The sequence below is a fragment of the Aulonocara sp. 'chitande type north' Nkhata Bay genome, linkage group LG3, assembly GCF_057382095.1.
Source record: "Aulonocara sp. 'chitande type north' Nkhata Bay isolate Kocher_YH1m ecotype deep benthic linkage group LG3, A_spYH_male_GT1.1, whole genome shotgun sequence".
Lineage (NCBI taxonomy): Eukaryota > Metazoa > Chordata > Actinopteri > Cichliformes > Cichlidae > Aulonocara > Aulonocara sp. 'chitande type north' Nkhata Bay.
Window position 1 is genome coordinate 51,842,613 of NC_141346.1, and position 12,005 is coordinate 51,854,617.

Here is a 12,005-nt window from a genome sequence, read left to right on the forward strand (position 1 = left end):
ACCAGAGTTACCTCTCGGCTATATACTGAATTGACCCGGCCTGTTTGTTTAAAAGGTACAACGTGTTTTTGGAAGTCAAACTTTTGGAAGAAATAGGTAAGTTCTATTATAATTTAACAATATGTCAGCCATAATACAACTTTATTTGTGTATTATTTTAGCGCTTTACATGTCACTGTCAGTGGGGATTTTATACAGTGTAATGCACAAAGGTGAACGCAACTATTTGAAATATGTTTAAAGATTAGAGGGTGGATGTGTGAAGAATTCCAGCCACCGATTATAGACTGTTGGAAAAGTGAAGTCTGAGGGACTATATATTTGTATAGCCCCCTAATAGCGCCTTTAATAAACTGTTTAATATTAATGTCTTATATGATTGAATACTCATTTTGCTATATGGACATTAGTGTCAGGAATAACTAGGAATGGGATTTGAAAAGATTTCATGATGCTGCTGTGTGGTAGGCAATGGACTCAAAATTCAGAGCTCTAGAGGCGAGGCGTAACACAGGAAGGCAGCTTTTTGGCTGTACTCTAACAAGCCTGAGTTGTACAAAATGCTAAACTAAACTATGATTCAGATTATAAAGGAACACAGAATACACGGGCAAAAACAAAAGTAATATCCATGCTGCAGACTCTGTCATTACTTTCCTCCTAAGTACACAAACTGAAATCTGATTGTAGCAAAAATACAAGGGGGACCAATATGTCCGATCAGCAGACAGGCAGGCTTACAGTTCCAAGGAACTGGACTACTGCAAACCTGGTCTTGATTCCCATCCCTTGATGTAACACATCTCAAACTACTTGCAGGAACTTTTTCTGTACCGCTGTAATCTAATGCATTACTGATCACAGGTAACTAATAATGTGTTACTTGTTTTACACAGAGTAAGCTCCTCAATTATCTGCATGAAAAAAAAAATCAAAGGTGCCTTTACGCTGCACACTTGTGTAGCAAAAAGCTCACATGAGCCACTTCTGACGAAGTTGGAAAATGGAACAACTTCTGAGGAGAAAGTTGCATTGATCTATCTTTTTTTTTTTTTTTTACATACAATATTTTCTTTTGTCTTGGAAAGATCCCAACAGCCCCAAACTCAGAAACTCTGATCTGTAACATGACGAGTAGCTTCAGAGCCTGTCACTGACATGTATGTCTGTTTATTGTTTCTTCATCCATGAGAAAGTCAGAAAGCTGAGTAATAGGCAAAATATGACTAAGTATCTTACGTGAGTGCAGGGATGAACAGAATATTTATCTTAAGTATAAAAATCCTGAGAGTAAAAGAGTTGCTTCAGAATTACTATAATAATATGACCTCTACTGGCCTATGGTGACTCTGCCAAAGTAAAGGATTCTAAAGCTTCCACCTGGGTCTCCTGCAGAGTTCTTTTTAAACTGAGGACCCTGGATGCAACAAAAATGGCATAATAATGGTAAATTGCTAAAGTAGCAAACCCATTTCTACCAAACTGTTTTAATTCAGCCACATTGGATGGCTTTTGAGCATGAACAGCCTATTAAAGGACATGACAAAGTTTCAATTATTGGCCCTAGTTAGTTTCTGAACATATGCTTATTTAGCATATTGCTAAAAAACAACAACAAAAAACCCATTTTGAATCTTAGATGCTTCACCAGTGACTTGGCTAAGTCATGAACCTTAACTGGGACCTGGATAGACTCTTGGAGTAATTATATAATTATATTATATTGCACTATAGGTAAACTGAGCGGATAATCAGCTTCTAATTACTTTACGAACATTTGCTTATTGAATGTGGGGTTCAAACAAAAACCAGTCTGAATCTTAGGTCCTTCACCAGTGACTCAGTTTTTTCCTGTACCTTTTAAACAGACAGGCCAGGTCAAGTCAGTATGGATACGAGAGGTAACTCTGAGTTCTGTGGTTGTTATTGAATGTGGGGTTCAAACATTCATTCAGTGCAAATGTACTGTTTATAAGGTTTGTTGCAGGTTTCCCCAACTCTCTGTGTAATTTGAAGAGCAAAGCTTTTTGCCAGTGTTTTGACTGGTCAGTAAGTTCAGAATGCACTAATTAAATGGCAACCCAATTCCATTAGGACAGTTAAAAAAATGTCTTACTACTGACCTAACTCCTGTCTCATAAGTGACTAGAGTTTTGTACAAAAAGTTAATTTTGCTCAGTAGACTTTGAGAATCAGAATAGAAACCTGTTGAATTGGGCTCTCACATGGATAAGACTGTCACTAAACCGTCCTCTAGAAAATGATTAATAATGTTGAGCAAATCAGGAGAGAAGGTGAGGGGTAATTTTGTACTAAACCAAACAAAATTCCATCTGATAACCAGCAGACACCTGGATGAAGGAGAAGAAAAACGATAATATGTGACATATTTAAAGCACAACCACAGAACTCCGAGTTACCTCTCGGCTATATACTGGCTTGACCTGGCCTGTCTGTTTAAAAGGTACAGGAAAAAATATATCACACAGTATCTCGGTTTGAGTAACACTTTTTGGAAGTCAAACTTTTGGAAGAAATAGGTAAGTTCTATTATAATTTAACAATATGTCAGCCATAATACAACTTTATTTGTGTATTATTTTAGCGCTTTACATGTCACTGTCAGTGGGGATTTTATACAGTGTAATGCACAAAGGTGAACGCAACTATTTGAAATATGTTTAAAGATTAGAGGGTGGATGTGTGAAGAGGTGGATGTGTGAAGAATTCCAGCCACCGATTATAGACTGTTGGAAAAGTGAAGTCTGAGGGACTATATATTTGTATAGCCCCCTAATAGCGCCTTTAATAAACTGTTTAATATTAATGTCTTATATGATTGAATACTCATTTTGCTATATGGACATTAGTGTCAGGAATAACTAGGAATGGGATTTGAAAAGATTTCATGATGCTGCTGTGTGGTAGGCAATGGACTCAAAATTCAGAGCTCTAGAGGCGAGGCGTAACACAGGAAGGCAGCTTTTTGGCTGTACTCTAACAAGCCTGAGTTGTACAAAATGCTAAACTAAACTATGATTCAGATTATAAAGGAACACAGAATACACAGGCAAAAACAAAAGTAATATCCATGCTGCAGACTCTGTCATTACTTTCCTCCTAAGTACACAAACTGAAATCTGATTGTAGCAAAAATACAAGGGGGACCAATATGTCCGATCAGCAGACAGGCAGGCTTACAGTTCCAAGGAACTGGACTACTGCAAACCTGGTCTTGATTCCCATCCCTTGATGTAACACATCTCAAACTACTTGCAGGAACTTTTTCTGTACCGCTGTAATCTAATGCATTACTGATCACAGGTAACTAATAATGTGTTACTTGTTTTACACAGAGTAAGCTCCTCAATTATCTGCATGAAAAAAAAAATCAAAGGTGCCTTTACGCTGCACACTTGTGTAGCAAAAAGCTCACATGAGCCACTTCTGACGAAGTTGGAAAATGGAACAACTTCTGAGGAGAAAGTTGCATTGATCTATCTTTTTTTTTTTTTTTTTACATACAATATTTTCTTTTGTCTTGGAAAGATCCCAACAGCCCCAAACTCAGAAACTCTGATCTGTAACATGACGAGTAGCTTCAGAGCCTGTCACTGACATGTATGTCTGTTTATTGTTTCTTCATCCATGAGAAAGTCAGAAAGCTGAGTAATAGGCAAAATATGACTAAGTATCTTACGTGAGTGCAGGGATGAACAGAATATTTATCTTAAGTATAAAAATCCTGAGAGTAAAAGAGTTGCTTCAGAATTACTATAATAATATGACCTCTACTGGCCTATGGTGACTCTGCCAAAGTAAAGGATTCTAAAGCTTCCACCTGGGTCTCCTGCAGAGTTCTTTTTAAACTGAGGACCCTGGATGCAACAAAAATGGCATAATAATGGTAAATTGCTAAAGTAGCAAACCCATTTCTACCAAACTGTTTTAATTCAGCCACATTGGATGGCTTTTGAGCATGAACAGCCTATTAAAGGACATGACAAAGTTTCAATTATTGGCCCTAGTTAGTTTCTGAACATATGCTTATTTAGCATATTGCTAAAAAACAACAACAAAAAACCCATTTTGAATCTTAGATGCTTCACCAGTGACTTGGCTAAGTCATGAACCTTAACTGGGACCTGGATAGACTCTTGGAGTAATTATATAATTATATTATATTGCACTATAGGTAAACTGAGCGGATAATCAGCTTCTAATTACTTTACGAACATTTGCTTATTGAATGTGGGGTTCAAACAAAAACCAGTCTGAATCTTAGGTCCTTCACCAGTGACTCAGTTTTTTCCTGTACCTTTTAAACAGACAGGCCAGGTCAAGTCAGTATGGATACGAGAGGTAACTCTGAGTTCTGTGGTTGTTATTGAATGTGGGGTTCAAACATTCATTCAGTGCAAATGTACTGTTTATAAGGTTTGTTGCAGGTTTCCCCAACTCTCTGTGTAATTTGAAGAGCAAAGCTTTTTGCCAGTGTTTTGACTGGTCAGTAAGTTCAGAATGCACTAATTAAATGGCAACCCAATTCCATTAGGACAGTTAAAAAAATGTCTTACTACTGACCTAACTCCTGTCTCATAAGTGACTAGAGTTTTGTACAAAAAGTTAATTTTGCTCAGTAGACTTTGAGAATCAGAATAGAAACCTGTTGAATTGGGCTCTCACATGGATAAGACTGTCACTAAACCGTCCTCTAGAAAATGATTAATAATGTTGAGCAAATCAGGAGAGAAGGTGAGGGGTAATTTTGTACTAAACCAAACAAAATTCCATCTGATAACCAGCAGACACCTGGATGAAGGAGAAGAAAAACGATAATATGTGACATATTTAAAGCACAACCACAGAACTCCGAGTTACCTCTCGGCTATATACTGAATTGACCTGGCCTGTTTGTTTAAAAGGTACAACGTGTTTTTGGAAGTCAAACTTTTGGAAGAAATAGGTAAGTTCTATTATAATTTAACAATATGTCAGCCATAATACAACTTTATTTGTGTATTATTTTAGCGCTTTACATGTCACTGTCAGTGGGGATTTTATACAGTGTAATGCACAAAGGTGAACGCAACTATTTGAAATATGTTTAAAGATTAGAGGGTGGATGTGTGAAGAATTCCAGCCACCGATTATAGACTGTTGGAAAAGTGAAGTCTGAGGGACTATATATTTGTATAGCCCCCTAATAGCGCCTTTAATAAACTGTTTAATATTAATGTCTTATATGATTGAATACTCATTTTGCTATATGGACATTAGTGTCAGGAATAACTAGGAATGGGATTTGAAAAGATTTCATGATGCTGCTGTGTGGTAGGCAATGGACTCAAAATTCAGAGCTCTAGAGGCGAGGCGTAACACAGGAAGGCAGCTTTTTGGCTGTACTCTAACAAGCCTGAGTTGTACAAAATGCTAAACTAAACTATGATTCAGATTATAAAGGAACACAGAATACACGGGCAAAAACAAAAGTAATATCCATGCTGCAGACTCTGTCATTACTTTCCTCCTAAGTACACAAACTGAAATCTGATTGTAGCAAAAATACAAGGGGGACCAATATGTCCGATCAGCAGACAGGCAGGCTTACAGTTCCAAGGAACTGGACTACTGCAAACCTGGTCTTGATTCCCATCCCTTGATGTAACACATCTCAAACTACTTGCAGGAACTTTTTCTGTACCGCTGTAATCTAATGCATTACTGATCACAGGTAACTAATAATGTGTTACTTGTTTTACACAGAGTAAGCTCCTCAATTATCTGCATGAAAAAAAAAATCAAAGGTGCCTTTACGCTGCACACTTGTGTAGCAAAAAGCTCACATGAGCCACTTCTGACGAAGTTGGAAAATGGAACAACTTCTGAGGAGAAAGTTGCATTGATCTATCTTTTTTTTTTTTTTTTTACATACAATATTTTCTTTTGTCTTGGAAAGATCCCAACAGCCCCAAACTCAGAAACTCTGATCTGTAACATGACGAGTAGCTTCAGAGCCTGTCACGGACATGTATGTCTGTTTATTGTTTCTTCATCCATGAGAAAGTCAGAAAGCTGAGTAATAGGCAAAATATGACTAAGTATCTTACGTGAGTGCAGGGATGAACAGAATATTTATCTTAAGTATAAAAATCCTGAGAGTAAAAGAGTTGCTTCAGAATTACTATAATAATATGACTGGCCTATGGTGACTCTGCCAAAGTAAAGGATTCTAAAGCTTCCACCTGGGTCTCCTGCAGAGTTCTTTTTAAACTGAGGACCCTGGATGCAACAAAAATGGCATAATAATGGTAAATTGCTAAAGTAGCAAACCCATTTCTACCAAACTGTTTTAATTCAGCCACATTGGATGGCTTTTGAGCATGAACAGCCTATTAAAGGACATGACAAAGTTTCAATTATTGGCCCTAGTTAGTTTCTGAACATATGCTTATTTAGCATATTGCTAAAAAACAACAACAAAAAACCCATTTTGAATCTTAGATGCTTCACCAGTGACTTGGTAAGTCATGAACCTTAACTGGGACCTGGATAGACTCTTGGAGTAATTATATAATTATATTATATTGCACTATAGGTAAACTGAGCGGATAATCAGCTTCTAATTACTTTACGAACATTTGCTTATTGAATGTGGGGTTCAAACAAAAACCAGTCTGAATCTTAGGTCCTTCACCAGTGACTCAGTTTTTTCCTGTACCTTTTAAACAGACAGGCCAGGTCAAGTCAGTATGGAGACGAGAGGTAACTCTGAGTTCTGTGGTTGTGCTTTAAATATGTCACATATTATTGTTTTTCTTCTCCTTCATCCAGGTGTCTGCTGGTTATCAGATGGATAAATAACCTTTTAGTGAATGCTAAAAGGTTATAAGTTACTGAGGTCACAAGTCTGATTCTTTGTTTCTATTATTTCTTCCAGGAAATGTCCGGTCTTTCCATCCCTCTGTTTGTGACAGTGCTCTGCTTCCTGCTTCTCAGCCCCCCTCCATGTAGCAGCAGCAACATTCTGGTAGTCCCTGTCGATGGTAGCCACTGGATAAACATGAAACTTATCCTTGAACAGTTACACTCCAGGGGCCACAACATCACAGTTCTGCGCTCTGCAAAGAGCTGGTACATCCCTAATAACTCTTCCATTTATACTTCTATTAATATAAGCACGATTGTGGATGAGACAGACATTAACTACTACAGCAAAATGTTACAAGATGTTATGGAATGTCGCACTTATCCTACATTTATACGCACGCTCTGCCAACAGTACTTGATCACACCCTTGTTTGATCAGGTTCACAAGATCTTTGCCAGATCAGTTGCTACAATAATAGAAGACACAGTATTTATTCAGAAGCTACAGGATACCAAGTTTGATTTAATGTTAACTGACCCTGCTATGACAATAGGGATGCTTCTTGCAACTTACCTCGAGCTGCCTATAGTTTTTAATGTGCGCTGGATTAATACTGGAGAAGGTCTTTTCACCATAGCTCCCTCTCCTATCTCATATGTCCCTGTGCCAGGAAGTGAGCTCCATGATCAGATGGACTTTCTGGAAAGAATCAAAAATATGCTGCATTATCTTTATAATGTCATTGAACAGCACTTGATCATAAATCCTGCCTACTCAGACCTGCTCCAACGACACTTCCCTCCAGGTACTGATTTGCTGTCTTTACAGCGTAGAGCTGATATCTGGCTGTTCAGGGCAGATTCTGTCTTTGAGTTCCCTCGGCCCACAATACCAAATGTAGTATATATAGGGGGCTTCCACTGCAAAAAGGCCCAGCCACTCCCCGCTAAGCTGGAAGCATTCATGCAAAGCTCCGGAGATCACGGGGTGGTTTTCATGTCTCTGGGGACATTTATATCAGCCCTACCTCGGAAGGTCACAGAGGCCATCGCTGCTGCTTTTGCTGAGCTCCCTCACAAGGTGATTTGGCGTTTTGTGGGTGAAAAACCTTCATCTCTCGGAAACAACACCCTGCTGTTGGAGTGGCTACCTCAGAGCGACCTCCTGGGACACCCCAAGACTCGTGCCTTTGTGGCCCATGGAGGCACCAATGGCTTGTATGAAGCCATCTACCACAGTGTTCCTGTTGTGGGCCTCCCCCTCCTCTTTGACCAGTTTGACAACTTACTCCGGCTGAAGGTGCGTGGTGCAGCTCGGGTTTTGGAGGCCTACTCACTGACCAAAGAAGACTTCCTGGGCGCTCTCAAGGATGTTCTTGAGAATCCCTCTTTCCACACTAACATGCAGCATCTGTCCCAGCTACACCGTGACAAACCAATGACTCCAATGGACACTGCCATCTTTTGGATTGAATATGTCATCAGGAACAAAGGAGCACCTCACCTACAGTCAGCAGGTTTTCATCTGCCTTGGTATTCCTACTTCTGTCTGGATGTGGCTGCTTTAACCATAGCCATAACTGGAATTTTCATCTGGGCTGTGGTCTTTGTCTGTAGGCTCCTCTGCTGCCGGAGGTCAAAGAGAAAAATGAAACCAGAGTAAATGAGCCAAACATGATGCAGTCTTTGCAACGTTTAGCTTGACAGAGTCAGTGTCACATGATTAGTCTTTACAATAATTTCTCCCTTAAATTTTTGCTTTGACTAAAACTGCATTTGCCAGAAATTTACAAACAGTTTAGAACAGCGAAGATTTGAATTACCCCCACGGAAATTTGTCATTTAGGGTGAATACTTTTACTTTACATCATAGGATATCTTTTTATATCCAAAGATATCCTCAAAACTTAAAGGGGACCTAAACCTCCCTAAACCTAAACTTCTCAATACATCTTGATTGACCAGCAGAGGAAATTTGGCAAATTTTTCAAGGGTGCCACTCACTAACTTGACTCTTGTCTTTCTTTCACTCCCTTTAGGCCAAATTCATTCTGATTGGCTGCCCCTCATAAACAGAGGGTTTAACCCTTTAAAACCGGTCGGAGCGGGAACGCTCCGTTTTGCGTAACTATTTTTGAATCCCTGTTGAACTGGAACCACGTAAGCTAGCGCAATCATTTTTTTGCATATAAACCGGAGGAGTTGTACTTACATGTTATGCCATTAGCTTGTCCTAGGTCACCGTTTCCTTCCACATATAGCTTTGCAAAAATTGCATAAAAAGCACTTGCAGCAACAAAAAAAATAATATTCCAGAAACACGCTTTGCCGATCCGATCAGCTGTTCACCACACTTCCCACGCTGGAATAGACGTCAGTGCGAACTATTGTATGTCTGCCATTACCTGGCCGAAACCAGAAATGACGTCATTTTTGCGGAAAATGTATTTTTTATTTTTTTTTACCTTCAGGGCCTTATAAGCCTATACTGGTGTTTTTAAAAGTCATGTTTGACTTTATGCTTTTCTGAATAGTTTCTGGGATGCTTAGAACTCAAATTGCACTGCTGGTAATAGTTTATTTTGATTCACATGCTGTTGTTTTTGCACATTTGCATTATAATATTTATTTTTGTTTTTCCTGCAGTATATAAAAATGAAACTATGGAGACACTCAAAATCAATTTCCTGTGGTTGGAAACTATTTTCTGCAACTTTTCTGTATTAACAGTTTTGAGGGATAAACCTCTTAAATTTCTCTAACTAGAAATATATGTGAAAAAAAAAAAAAGATTTTCAATTTTTTTGTAGTTTATTGCACTTTTTTTTTGCAATTTATGTAGTTTCTATGGACTTAATGCATAGATATTATTAAAATTTGGGCTATAACGGTTGTATTGATGTATAGCAACTTGAAATGCTCCCAAAAATGGCACTACAGCATGTAAAAATATAAAGATAAGCTCTGGTGGACTTGGTTCTATGGTAGGTCTTAAAGGGTTAAACAATGAAAGCAAACAAGATGAACTCTTTCCAAGCTTTAAGCTTTTGTGAAAAGGAGCTTTTTGACATAGTTGTGCTCTTTGCATAGTTTTAGGCTGAAGTTTAGAGGACTGCAAACTGCAGTGTACGTGAGAGCGTTACATGTGGCAGCAGTTGGTGTGAAATTCATACTCTCTCTTTGAGTCACATCTCAGACAAATGCAGACACACAGGCAGGGTTTCAGATTCAATATGAGTTACACTATCATAACGCCATCATCATGTTGACAAATGTAAGCAACTTATATTAACAGTCAAAATACTACACTTATATTATACGTAATCAGATTGTAGTATAGTACTTGTAGTATTGTTTTTTTCAGTGAGACAACTGTATCAATGTCTGTTGAGTTTTTTCTTTGAGATTCTAAATTTGGAAATACCCTCAGACCAAGTCAGGTAGAGACACTGCTCGATAGAGGAGAACATGTTCCAACATATGCTGTTAAACTGTTCTGCAACACTTTATGGGCCTCTACTGTACTTATACCAATTGTTATGCCGCGAGGAGCGGTGAGGGAAACATCAGACTTCACTCAATCTTAATTGAAGTAATTGTTTTATTGTCTCTTGCCAACATCATGCACATACAGACAGCAACTTCTCAAAATGACTCCCAATCCATTTCCTGCTCCCTTTAAATACTCTAAAGACACGCCTTCTTAATACAGACTGGCCTATAAAAGAGCTGCAATTGAGGCAGGCCTCCTCTTTACTGGGAAAACAAGATGGCCACCACAGAGCTGTACAACAGCGGAACAAATAAAACAAATCGTCTTACGATATGACAAAAATCATGGACAATCCATAGAAAAGCCGCACCTTACTAAAAGCCGCAGGGTTCAAAGCTTGTGCAAAAAGTAGCGGCTTATAGCCCGACAGTTACGGTAGTTATTTTGTACTCTACTTCACCACTTAAACCAATTTATACAACGCGCATCATTCACCCATTCAGACACATTCATACAATGACTAAGTGATCTATCTGACATTCACATGCTGATCACCACATCAGGAGCAACCTGGTATAAGTATCTTGCCCAGAGATACTCTGTTAGTTGGAAGATCAGTGGCTTCTCTTCTCCGGCCCTAATGTCCAAGTATTCTCAGGCAAGCTACTGAGCAAACAATCTCCCCTAATGCATGCAGTGGCATGTAAGTGTATACGTGATAAAAATACCTGAAAACCAAAGATTAAAACACAATATTAATATGTGTGTGTGTGTGTGTGTGTGTGTGTGTGTTCTGGTTCTTCCTATCTTGGTGGGGAACAAAATCTGAAATTTACTATACTGGTGGGGACCAACAGCCCTTGTGGGGACCAAAATCCAGGTCCCCATGGGGTTGAAGGCATTTTTCACACTCAGAATGTGGTTTTAGTGTCAGGGTTACAATTGGGTTATGGTTAGGTTTAGGGTAACGGTTAGGGTTAAGCATTCATTTTTGATGGTTAGGGTTAGGATAAGCAGCTAGGGAAAGCATTATGTCAATGAGATGTCCCCACAAGGATAGCAAGACCATACTATGTGTGTTCATGTGTGTGTGTGTGTGAATAGGTGAATGTGACAAATTGTATCAAAAAGCACTTTGAGTGCTCTGATTGGCAGAAATACACAGCCTACCAGGGTTTATGGAGGACTATTTAGAGTGACTGCTTCTGACTTACAATCTGTACAGTACATGGCTCCCATCTGTCTTTATGGCCAGTCATGTACAAAGAAATATGAAGATCTTTATTTGGAGCTCTGGAGAACCTATGTACTTTCTAATTTATAAATAACAAACTTGTGTTATCTGATGAATCAAAGTTTTGTGACATTTAAAAGAAACAAAAGTGAGTGATTAGGCTCCCCTCCCTCTGAACCCATGTGGTAAAAATACCGAGTAATACCTATTGTTTCAATACGCCCATTCTTCAGTCAAACAATTTCAATTGTGTACTCTTTTTTTTCGGTCTGCACTGTATGAAAAAAGTTCCTCGGAGCCAAAGTGTAAAACATTTACTGACTACAAATTATTAATTAAATCAGTTGGGGAAGAAGCTTATTCTTCTTTTACCCTGCAATAAATTTTACCACAGTATTGTGTTTGGTT

General features: G+C 38.6%; 1 pseudogene across 3 annotated transcripts; it reads left to right on the forward strand.

Moving 5' to 3' along the window:
- Positions 1 to 11,993, forward strand: LOC147336102 (UDP-glucuronosyltransferase 2C1 pseudogene; annotated as a pseudogene). Of its 3 annotated transcripts, none has more exons than XR_015127897.1 (2): positions 1 to 96; positions 6,941 to 11,993. The product of XR_015127897.1 is annotated as a UDP-glucuronosyltransferase 2C1 pseudogene, transcript variant X3 (transcript). The 3 variants fall into 3 exon arrangements; XR_015127886.1 differs by lacking the exon at positions 1 to 96 and adding an exon at positions 2,364 to 2,540; XR_015127875.1 differs by lacking the exon at positions 1 to 96 and adding an exon at positions 4,820 to 4,966.
- Positions 11,994 to 12,005: the final 12 nt, after the last annotated feature.